This window comes from Diceros bicornis, chromosome 27 (assembly GCF_020826845.1).
Source record: "Diceros bicornis minor isolate mBicDic1 chromosome 27, mDicBic1.mat.cur, whole genome shotgun sequence".
Lineage (NCBI taxonomy): Eukaryota > Metazoa > Chordata > Mammalia > Perissodactyla > Rhinocerotidae > Diceros > Diceros bicornis.
In genome coordinates this window covers 29,658,337-29,670,547 of record NC_080766.1, presented here as the reverse complement: position 1 = coordinate 29,670,547, position 12,211 = coordinate 29,658,337, and the positions used below count along the sequence as shown (strand labels likewise).

The 12,211-nt window shown below is 42.7% G+C and overlaps 1 pseudogene; it reads right to left on the bottom strand.

The window, feature by feature from the left end:
- Nucleotides 1-1,095: 1,095 nt before the first annotated feature.
- On the bottom strand, nt 1,096-1,196 carry LOC131393049 (U6 spliceosomal RNA; annotated as a pseudogene).
- Nucleotides 1,197-12,211: the final 11,015 nt, after the last annotated feature.

The window sequence follows — 12,211 nt, the reverse complement described above, 5'->3', positions numbered from 1 at the left end:
TAGGACATTTGGTAACCATAGTGACATTGCGGCTTCAAGACACTATTGGGCAATACAGGGCACAGCAGGCAAAGATGAGTGTCTTCAATGGCTGGGATCATTCAACTTTCACCATCTTTTCTTGTTTTAGACTTCTGCCTCCTATTAGCCACAGATGGAGTGCATTCTTTAATTAAGCAAGATCTCTTGTTTGGACCAATTTAGACTCTATTTATTCAGCAAGTTTCTTCCTTCCTTCCTTCCTTCCTTCCTTCCTTCCTTCCTTCCTTCCTTCCTTCCTTCCTTCCTCCCTTCCTCCCTTCCTCCCTTCCTCCCTTCCTCCCTCCCTCCTTGCTTCCTTCCATCCTCACTCCTTCCCTCCCTCCCTCCCTTTTTTATTTCTTGGCATCCTAATGCCTTGCTACTTACTGTATTCCATTCCTTTTAAGTCCAAACCTTAGAAGCAAGTACTTTATTTAACTTATTTCCTGTTATGGGCTGAAGTGTGTCCCCGCCACTACCCCATTTCCCCATTCATATGTTGAAGTCCTAACCCCCGATATCTTAGAATGTAACTGTATTTGGAGATAGGGTCTCTAAAGAGGTAATTAAGGTTAAAAGAGGTCATTAGGGTGGGCCCGAAACTAATGACTGGTGTCCTCACAAGAAGAAATTAGGGCACAGACAGGCACAGATGAAAGATGATGTGAGGACACAGCAAGAAGGCAGGCATCTACAACCCAAGGAGAGAACCCTCAGAAGACATCAACCCTGCTGACACCTTGATCTTGGACTTCCAGCCTCCAGAACTGTAAGACAGAAATTTCCTATTGTTTAAGCTACCCAGTCTGTAGTACTTTGTTATAGCAGCCCTAGCAGACTAATACATCCTCTTAGATTCGTGCCAGTTTTGTTTTGTTTTTTGCTGAGGAAGATTTGCCCTGAGTTAACATCTGTTGCCAATCTTCCTCTATTCTGTATGCGGGTCCCCACCACAGCATGGCCACTGACAAGTGGTGTAGGTCTGTGCCTGGGAACCAAACCCAGGCCACTGTAGTGGAGCATGCCGAACTTAACCACTAGGCCACTGGGGCTGGCCGAATTCTTACCTTTAAAAGAAATTTGGAACACTTCAGGAATTTGCACCTCATCTTTGCACACGGGCCCAATCTTTTCTGTATTGTTCGTTTTAGGATATGTGCTCCTGAAGTGAGCACTCCTCTTAGATTCTTTAACCCCTAAAGTTTTTAAAACAACTGGCTTCCCTAGACTTCAGGTCTCCCCCCTGCTGTCGCCACACCCCACGGTTGTGGCACACTTGGCATTGGCCTGAGTGTGAGTGGACAGTGAATCACAGCATTTCTGAGCAGTTGCATGTCACTTCTAACAGGTACCGCACACTCAGTCATTGTCATATTTAATGTCACTATACGTATGTCAGCATGATCAGGAAATGGAACAAACTTAAAAATCTTGTCTTGTGGGTGGGGAGGAAAGAAGACCATAACGAAAGAGAAAATTTTGATCTAAAACACTCTAGAGCTTTTGTGCTGGCAAAACTTTCCCCCCTCAATAGAATGGACACATATCTTTACAGCTCATTAAAATTCCGGTGTTTGGGTGAAAATATGGAAATACTGCAGATGGCAGCATGACATTACGCATGATTATTTTAGAGCAAAACCACTATGTCATTGTCCTCCTTTACTATTTTTTTTTTCCTTTTTCTTTTTTCCTAGTGGGCAAATTACTGGAACCTTTATAAAATGATTATTTATGGTGAAAACTTGGAAAAGCAATTATGCCTGTTTTTCAAGTTCACTCCCATAGCCTGTGCTACAAAGTACCAATCAGTAACATCCCTTTGCAAAGCCTCCAGGCAGATACATTGTTATTCTAGCTCCCCACTTGGAGGATCCCAACCTTAGAGGTAAACATATTTTGAAATTATTTTGAAATTAAATCTCGGAGATGTTCCCAACCTTCTTTCAAGTTCCTAAAGATAAGTTTACTAAATGTTAACAAAGAAGTAATTATTCTCAGAACTTATGGCAACAAAGTAATGAGACTGAGAGCTCCCTTTCCGACTGAGGCAAACCTGCTACTCTGCAAGGGACAGACAGACACAGTTCAATTTCCCCCCATTCATTTTCTAACCAGAAAAAATAATTGCTTTGGGGAACTCCAATAATGACCGTTTTCAGCAAAATCTAAAACTCTACATCAGGAATCAGCCAACTTTTTCTCTGCAGGTCCAGGCAGTAAATATTTTCAGCTTTTTGGGCCACATGATCTCTATCACAACTCTGCTGTTGTACCCCGAAAGCAGCCACAGACAATACATACGCCAGTGGGCGTGGCTGTATTCCAATAAAACTTATTTACAAAAGCAGGTAGGCAGATTTGGCTGTGGGCCATAGTTTGCCAGCATCTGCTCTAAACCCGGGCTTGCTAACCGTCTGTGTTAGCACAGAAGGTTTGAACTCTTCTGTAGACATTTTGCCCTCCCTCATCTTTTTGTTTTTTTCCTTCAGTGCTCTACTTTATGCATATATTTCAAGCATGATCTTGTGTCATCTTTTTTGGAGGTAAAATGTTGGGTTGGGTGCAGTAGGGAACTGACTCTTGAGGTTGACATTGGAGATGAGTCTAATCACAATGTTGGCCCGGGTATATCCCATTTTTTTTCTTATTTCTTCCCATGGGGCCCATCTGGCTTGGTCTCAACCTTAGGAATTAGAGTTTAGACTTGGGACTGTGCTTGGGTCAGAACTGGCCCAGTAAGTGTGATGGTCACGGAGCAAATGCTCTTCAGGTGCCTTGGAGGTAAAGTGTACACCTATAACCAAACAACCACCTTAGGGAGTAAATTACATTAGTAATTATATTAGAGGTCACATACATATGTGTGTTTCAACAGTCCCCTGTTTGTAATGAAATGCATTAAACAGTTCTCAAAAAGGTGATGTGTTTATTAATATATTTATCATAGTCAGGTTCCATAGGTGTGAATTCCAAACACAGTTCACTCAAGGCCAATGTCTAATCTCTGGTTGAAGATGGTTCAGATGTAGATACTGATGATGAGTTTGTGGAAATCAGCAAACGAGCTCCTCAAGGCTACCCTAAGGCAGACCTGAGCCCTGGTTGGCCCCAGAATGTTTTGCTTCTTGAAGGGATTCCCGTGAAGGGGATTGACCTGCTAGGTTGTTTCCCTCCTATTTAGACTGCAGCAGACCTCAGAAGAGTAAAACAAATCATTTCCAGGAATTCACCCTAGTAAACTTCTTTGGGGGCAGGTAGAGATGTAAGGATGCTTTTGATAGCTTCTGGCCTCAGTTTAATTCTAAGCTTATAAGAGCATTATAAGAGATGCACTTGAGCATAAAACTTAAGCTGGGTAAGCATATCTCTTCTGTCACACAAAATCCACTGAAACTGCACTTGATAAACTTTGTGTGGATTAATTTATGAATAAACTCCCTCATCAGTATGTGGACTGTGATATCCATTGGCTGAAAAGTAGGCATAAATCTGTGGTTGACTTTCAGATTTTAACCCGGGGTCATTTGAATTCCTGTTTTATGCCAGCTCTCATAGGGAAGTAAAGGCATTCCAGAGGCTTACCTATACAACGAAGGACCTTGTCTGTTTTCATCTTTCTTGCCAATTTGGAAATCTTATTGCGTGGTCTGGGCTGCAGAAATAGACAAAACTAAATGGAGAAACCTGCTTCATGGAGCAGCCTTGGAAAGTGTGGTTGTTAAGATATAGATAGGCTTTATGTAGGGGGAATTTCCATTATAAATATACTTAAAGGACCAGAAAAGTGAATCCACATGAAAAACATATATTGGGTGCTTAGAAAGTATGCTTTCTATAGACAGGTTGTGTAAAACCATATCAAGGGAATTCTCCAATGGAAGACTTGAGAATTTGCTCAAGGCCTTAGGATGAAAAGTACTACTAACTTGTTTTAATTATTGGCTGAAACTTCATGGAAAGAGGAAAAAATCCTCCAGATGATACAAAGTGGACCTTTTTTCTCATGCTCCGTAGAGGTTTTTTGGGAAACACTTTCCATTTCCACCCTTATTTGGCAAGCTTTGAATATGTATATTCACTGCATACCTAAACATCTTTCCTGGGTTCTAGAACTATGCTGTTCAATATGTTAGCCACTAGGCCCATGTTGCTATTAAGCGCTCGAAGTGTGGCTACTGTAAGTGAGGAACTCAATTATTAATTTTAATGAATTTCAGTTAATTTAAATTTGAATAGCCACATGTGACTCTTGGACACCATATTGGGACCACACAGGTGTAGAACATTTCCATCATCATAGGTCTTATCATTTAGACCATGCCCTCATCTAGAGTGTAATAGATCAAATTTTTGCTCGTCAGGTTGTTTTTAATATTGAAGACTTAGTTTTCTACCAACTGACAAAGTTTAAAAAAGAATGCTATGGAGAAAACAACTCAACTCCCATTTTATTCAGACCTTATTAACATTTGCTCAAATTTCTTTTCCCCCCTCTATTCTGAGTAATTCTGTTTATTTTTATCTGTAGAATTTTATATTTAGTTCCTTCAAATGTCATTAAATCTAAATATACTAATTTCAGGAAACACTTCTTTAATTAGTTGTACTTGAAATGTCTTCGCTAATCCTTACTGTAATAACTGAATGGCCAGTTTCATATTCTCAGTGGGAAAAACAAAAAGAGAGAAAGACCTGTTTTCTTTATTCATGCCAAACAGGAAAATGCTGTGGTTTAGCAATAGAAAATTAAGAGGGAGGAAGCTTTTTAGGTCTTCAAAATGGAGTAAAAAACACAAATGTCAACTTACCTTGCTCCTCTCCCTAATTTCTCAAGAGGGTATCTGGAATACCTAGCTTTGGCTTTTTTTTTTGGGCTCACTTTAAGAACATGTTAACTTCAGGAAAAAGAGATCTTTGTTTGTTTTTGAATCATGGTTTACAACCTAGTGTAATGTTTCAGGATGCAACTAATTTTCTCAAAATGGTCATATACCAGCAAAATCGTCATTTTCTGATAGTTCTATCAGGAAGAACTAATTGAAAGCAAAATGCATTAAAGTTACTAGGGTGCCTGTCCCCTGAGGGCACCAGTCGTGCCTGTTTTGTCCCTGTGGTAAACCCATGGGCCCCCAAAATACTTGTGCTCTGTGGAATGAATGTATTTGAATGTGCGAGTCAGGTCGTGTATTATTATGAGGGGTGAGGAAAACAACTACAGAAATGTTGGGGATCAGGGCCATCTCTAGATGATTTTCCTGGGCCCTAGGCCCTACTGTTTTGTGGTCCACGCAGCACCTTGGAATAAGTAGCCCCACGGGTAGGAGCCCAGGCTCCTGATCTCTCCATGTGACTATTTCCTGTGTCACAGAAAGGTTCCTGAAAGGCAGCCCCAGGTGTCAGAGACTGACAGATTAAACTGTCCCAGCTGTCATTTCCCTTTCGAGAGGAGAGCCATTCCCTAGGTCCACATCACCACTCAGTTTCCCATTCATTTCCCTTTGTCATGTCTCATCCTTACATTGTCAGAAAAATACATCAGCAACATCGCGCCCCACTCAGGAGATTGCCAACACCTTCTCCAAATAACAGCGATCAACATATTTAATAGGCTTCAGCTGCCTTTTGGGTGATCTGGCAACAAACTTAACTGCAAAAGAGTCAGATTTTTAAAAAAGAACATTGCTTTATTGCTTAAATGTGGAAAGAATACAGACCACCAGCTAAGCTAATAGTTTTTCGAGAAAGTTAAATGTGTCTGTTGCTACTTCAATAGCACATACATAAATGGAAGGTGACAAAAAGGATTCATATGCAGAAAGGGGCTCAGATTTGCTGGCAAGTTACTGCTATTCTGAACTCTCCACCTGCAACAGTGATCTGAATGCAATCTGAAGAAGCCACTAAAAAACAGTCCGCAGACCCTCCAATAACGCTGTCTCCACATAAATAAAAACACAGACCCTCCAATAACGCTGTCTCCACATAAATAAAAACACAGCGCGATTCAACTTTTCCGTGTCTCCCTCCAGCCTGCTCTTGACTGCTTTTCTCCCTGAAAATGATTCTTTATTTTGCGCTTCCCTCTTACCCTTCTTGGAGGCTGGGTGTATATTACTGGCTAGACTCCAACCAGCAATGGAAACTTCTGAGAATTTTGGCAGACCTGGCTCGTGAAGTTATGCAGAGCGTGGTAAATTTAGCCATTTAGCTGAGTTGTGAGGGCAGTACAGTGATCTATATGGAGAGAGGCATGATTCTCGACAGCTGTTGAGAGCCCTTAAAAGTAATATATGTTCCCCACAAATTTTCATTCTAAAGTTGGTGCGCATTTCCAAGGCAGCCCAGAAAGCGTACAGCAGCTCATTTTTTTCTTTTTTTCTTAACATTCTATGAACTAATTAAGCTCTGAGAAACCATTTAAACACAAGTAGGCCATGATTTCAACACTTCCACAAAAATAAAAAATTAAAAAGAGGCTGATATTTGAAGTCCTGTTTTCTCTGGCCCTGCCCCTAACGCCTCAAAAACATTTAATAATAAATAGATAAAACTCCACTGAGGATAGAAAATCTCCCCCCCCCGCCCCCAATTTTTTTGTATTAGTTTTGCATTAGTTTTGTATTAGTGGGGACTCTTGTCTCTTTCTACTTCTGAGTTTATGGGTAGCCTGTTTTAAACCTCCCAGCTCCTCAGTTTGACATATAGAAGGGAGATGAGAACTCTTAGGACTTATCATAAAGATAAGCTTTAAAACTCCATGAATTTTGAAATATCAGTAAGTGAAAGGAAACCTATCTGCCAACGTTGACTTTCCCATCTGGACTGATCGTGACTTTTATTTCCTTTGCACCTGCCTCTTTCATCCTTTTCTTTGGGAACAAACACAGTCAGCAGGTTTTCTAGAAAGGATATTAACATACTCAGTTTTCTGGGTTGGGAACAGCAAGTTTCCACCTCCGGTGCCCCCCCGAAGTGTGGCGTGAAAGCATCCTGATGTTTTAGTGCACTGATGAGAGAGCAGGAGGCAAAGATAGATGGGGCTTTGTGAAGTGGGGCAGCCAGGAAAGAAAGATGGCCGGTTCTACTTCCGGGGACAGTGTGGGCCTGACGTATACTGCCTGCCTGTCCATATTCCCATCCTCGTAGTTAGAAATGGGCTCCCCCTCCAGTCCACCTTGCTGCAGCAAGAGCTACTACAGGTGTTGCTGCGTGGACTTTGTAAGCAGGTCTCATGCGTGCTGTCATGGAGGACTGCGAAACATGGTCGCAATCCCTCACTCCTCCTTGTGCCTACGCTTCCTGCAGATGTGACTTTGCAGCTCCTTCCATCAAGAGCTAGCATCTACGGGGGGCCAACCCGGTGGCATAGTGGTTAAGTTTGTGAGTTCTGCTTCGGTGGCCCGGGGTTTGCAGGTTCGCATCCTGGGCATGGACCTAGGCACTGCTCATTAAGCCATGCTGTGGTGGCATCCCACATACAAAATAAAGGAGGATGGGCACAGAGGTTAGCTCAGGGCCAATCTTCCTCAGCAAAAAGAGGAGGATTGACAACAGATGTTAGCTCAGGGCCAGTCTTCCTTGCCAGAAAAAAAAAAGAGATAGCATCTATTTGCCCACTATTTGCATTTTGGCTAACCTGCTTTGGTCTTTAGAATGTGGTAGAAGTGATGATGAGCCAGTGGAGTCCAGGTCTCTGCAGTAGGCAGAGTTCCAAGATGACCTGCAGTGACCTTCACTCTTGTGTCCTCTCCTTGCCTTGCCTGTGGTTGGCACCTGTGAATAGGATGAGCTATCACTCTTGTGATTATGTTATAGCAGAAGGGATTTTGCAGATATAAGTAACTTGCCAAATCAGTTGACCTTAAGATAGGGAGATTATCCAGGTGCGCCTGACCTATCACAAGAGCCCTTAAATCTGGGTCTTGAGGTCAGACGCTGAGACAGTCAGAGATCTGAAGCATGAGAGTGACTTGAAGTACCCTTGCTGGCTTGGAGAGGGCCTTGTGGGAAGGAGTGTGGGTAGCCTCTGGCTGCTGAGAGAGGACTCTGACTAAGAGGCAGCAAGGAAACAGGGGCCTTAGTCCTATAACCACAAGGAATTGAATTCTGCCAACACCAGGAATGAGATTAGAAGCAGATTTTTTTCCCCCAGGGTCTCCAGACAAGAACTCAGACAGGCTTGTTTTCAGCTGTGTGATGCCCAGAGCAGAGAAGCCAGTCATGTTTTGCTGCACTTCTGACTCACCGAACGGTGAGCTGATAAATGATTGTTGTGTTAAGGTGCTAAGTTCATGGTAATTGTTATGCAGCAACAGAATACCAAGAAAGTCTCAAAAGACCTGTGCACTTCTGTTCTCTCCTTGGACCTTGCCAAGGTCATGAGACCATGCCCAGACTAGCCTGTTGGAGAATGAGAGACCGTGTGGAGCAGAGCTGAGGCAGCCCTGCTGACAGCTGGCCAACTTCTAGAAGCAGAGCCACCTAAGCAACCCACAGTTGACCTCAAATACCTGAGGGAGCTCAACTCAAAGTAGAGCCACCCAGCTTATCCTAACCTAGGCTGCAGAATCATGAGTGCTGTGGTCTGAATGTTTGTGTCCCCTTGGATTCATATGTTGAATCCTAACCCCCAATGTGATGGTATTAGGAGGTGGAACCTTTAGGAGGTGATTAGGGCATGAGGGTGAACCCTCATGAATGGGATTAGTGCCCGTATAAAAGAGCCACCAGAGAGATCCCTGCCCCTTCTTCCCTGTGAGGTTACAGTGAAAAGATGGCTATTTATGAACCAGGAAGCTGGCCCTCACCAGATACCCAATCTGCCGGCACCATGGTCTTGGACTTCTCAGCATTCAAAACTGTGAGAAATAAATGCTTGTTGTTTATAAACCACCCAGTCTGTGGTATTTTGTTATAGCAGCCCAAACAGACTAAGACAAGGAGGTATATAAATAATTGTTGTTTGGTCCATTATGTTTTGGGGTGGTATATTACACAGCAGTATCTAATTGACACACCGCCTATCTTCATGAGCTGACACCACACTGTTGATGTCTTTACTTAACACTAACATGTACATTATCACATTTAGAAAGAATGGAACTGACTGCTGAAGATCTGAAGCTTTTCTCTGCCCAGTGATGAGACCTCGTTTCCATGAGATATCCAGGCAGCCTCCTGCCTCAGAGCTGATGAAAATTGTGGCTTGGTTTTGATCAGGATTATCACACGGTCCATGTCAAAATTCCTTATTGCGTCTCCAATTCATAGTAGAAATAGGATCAATTTATAAACATTTGTTATGACCAGGAGCTCAGGGTAAATTATTTTAACAACCCAACTCTTCATAATTGTAAATATGATTGTCAATTGTAAATATGTCAAAAATAAAAGAAAATTGTCTTGCCAAATTTCTGGTTACGGTCAAAAGCAGACAGGCTGTGGCAGACAATAAATGTAAAAAAATGAAGATGAAAGATCGCAATGGTGTACTCGTGTTGTCAGAGTTTAAAGTTGTACAGACATTTATAAATAAGTGCAGTGTGTCTCCACATGAATCTGAACTGTCCTCAGTCAACTCAGGGAGGCTGTTTTGCAAACTTGGGTCTCTTCTTCAGCAGATCACACTCTATTTTGTTTCCTAGATGAACAAGTAGGTGGGAAACAAAGATGTGGGTACTCAATTTCATTTTGAACTCCTGATATGGATATTAAGGATCTTGGATTTAGAAATTTCGGTTTCTATAGTATTATAGTAATAGGAAGACTGCTATAGCATCTAATGTTAATATCTCCATCAAGGAGCCATGATGATGGCTTACTTCCTTCCCCAAATGCACCAAGAAATGAGAGAACAACAACTATGGATGGAGGTCACTGTAAGACTACTGTGAAAAAGGAAATAGATCAGCAATAAGGCTGCCATTGCTGACAGATTGGGTAGGCGAGTGTTCCCGCAGGGGAAAAAATAAATAGTGGCATGCAAAGAACAGCAAGCAGGTTATTAAAAGGTCAGACAGGGAAAATGTCTCTGTGTGAGAAAACTGGAGGTGGAGAAGTGGGTAGGAAATTTAATTCAAAACATAGAGAAAAGGAGAACATTGTCAGGTGGGGATGGAGGATATGAGTATTCAAGTTCAACTGCAGAGAGGCCGGAGAATGTATCCTTGGTTTCACTGATACAGGGACCTGCAGGTATGTCTCAGGAAAAGCCAGCTCCTGGATTCGTAGTGTGCTTGATGGGATATTTAGTTGGAGACCATGGATGCTTAGATGAGAAACACAGTCAGTATTACCTAAGAGGAATTCTGCTACATCTGGGTAAATGAAGATTGCACAATTTGTATAAACAAAATTGTTCCTCATTTGTACTGTTTGACTGGGGGGAGGTGATGAGAAGAGGGCAAACCGACCCCCACTAAAGCTGCAATCTTGCATAATTCCTATTCTAGAAAAATCTGGGTGTTACCAACAAGCAAAATTTGATCTGGTAGGAGAGAGGGATTTCTGTGGGACATTCAGAAGAAGGGAATAATGATTAGGACTCAGCAAAAGTCCAGGTTTTTCTTCTGTAGATGGAATCCTTCCCTCTGGGAAGTGGGGAATCTCCGAAGATTTGGGTGTATATGCCAGTTGTTGCTGACCATCCATTATATAGTCTCTCTGGGAAACACTAATCACATAAGCTCCTTTATCCTGACCTGTGGACCCCCATCTAGTCCCTTTTCACACCCTGCCCCTCATGCCTACAGCCTTCTTTTGTTCTGGGCAGGGGAAGAGCAGCTTAGTGAGCTGGGTATCAGAGAGAAAGACTGGGTATCAGAGAGAAAGAGGTATGTCCGTGACTCAGAATATTCTTTCTTTGTGAGTCCCCTTCACATGGGCAGCCCCTCCTCGGAGACCCCGCATGACCCGAGGCATCCCTTTACAATAGCACCGATTGCATTCTTTTTGGGAGTCCACTTGTTTTTTCCCCCACACTAGACCGTGCGCTCCTGGCACACAAGTCTTTGTTTTGTTTGTCTCTGACCCTCAGCGCACATCACAGTGCCTGGCACACAATGGCACTCAAATATCCATTAAAATAATGAGACTAAATATGAGAGTACACATATGACCATTCTTCTGTTAAAATATATTCTTTGGCCACTTCCTTTAAAAAAGGATGTGAAATCTTGAAGAGACAAAGGTCTCCAGGCATTATATTTCTGTGCAGCACTTAAGGCTAGAAATAGCTGTCATAAAGACCCTGTACTTCAAAGGCAGCAGGAAGCTAAGTGTCGCCATCTTTGATCTATAGCCTACAAGAAAGGACAAAAGGGCAGGAGAGAATGGGTAGTTGATGAAAGCAAGTATCTTGTTTCAAGTTCAAAGCAGTGCTTTTGTGACCTGTTATGTTATCAGGAGTGACACATCCTACCCATACACTTGGGACAAACCTTTGGAGGTCACCACCTCTGTCTGAACTACGAGCTATTGGCACACCTCTGGGCTGAAAGCCCCAGTCACACAGTCCCAAGGCGCTCTGCAGCATTCCCAGGCAGCCGGCAGTTGACCCCAGAGGCTGCTTTCTTCCAAGCCAGGTATGTATTTTATTTTCTGGCAGAGCTATTGTTTCATCACTGTCATAAAACTTCAGGCTTAGGGGACATTTAAGGACGCAGAAGGAACAATCGAGTCTCATTCCTGAAATGAGATATTTTCACTGGCAAGTATAAATGTCTTCATCAAATAGTTGCTTCCCAGCAGATTCTGAATATGGGGAAGTATAATTATAATACAGAGTGTGGCACTTTTTCAGGAGTTGAGTATTTATAGACTTTGGCTCCATCACATAGTATCTGCCTGACCTCGGGTTACTCAGTCTTTCTAAGCTTCAATTTCTTTATATGTCAAATGGACATCATAATTTAAACAGGGTATTGGTGAGTGTTGAGGGCTGCTCATTCTTTACTCCTGATGTTTCTTTCCATCTGAAAGGACCTCCTCCTTCCCCATTATTATCCTAAGGCTTACAGCCTCTCTCCACTGCCCCCTCACTCATGCAGAATTTCTTTACCCAACTGGTGGTTGTGAAAGAGGACATGTAGTGCACTCCATCCTTTATCACTTCTCCTGGTGGCAAACTGCTTGTAGGGAGTAGGAATTCTTTCTGCTGGGATGGGGCAGGGAGAGGCCAGCGCCCTCC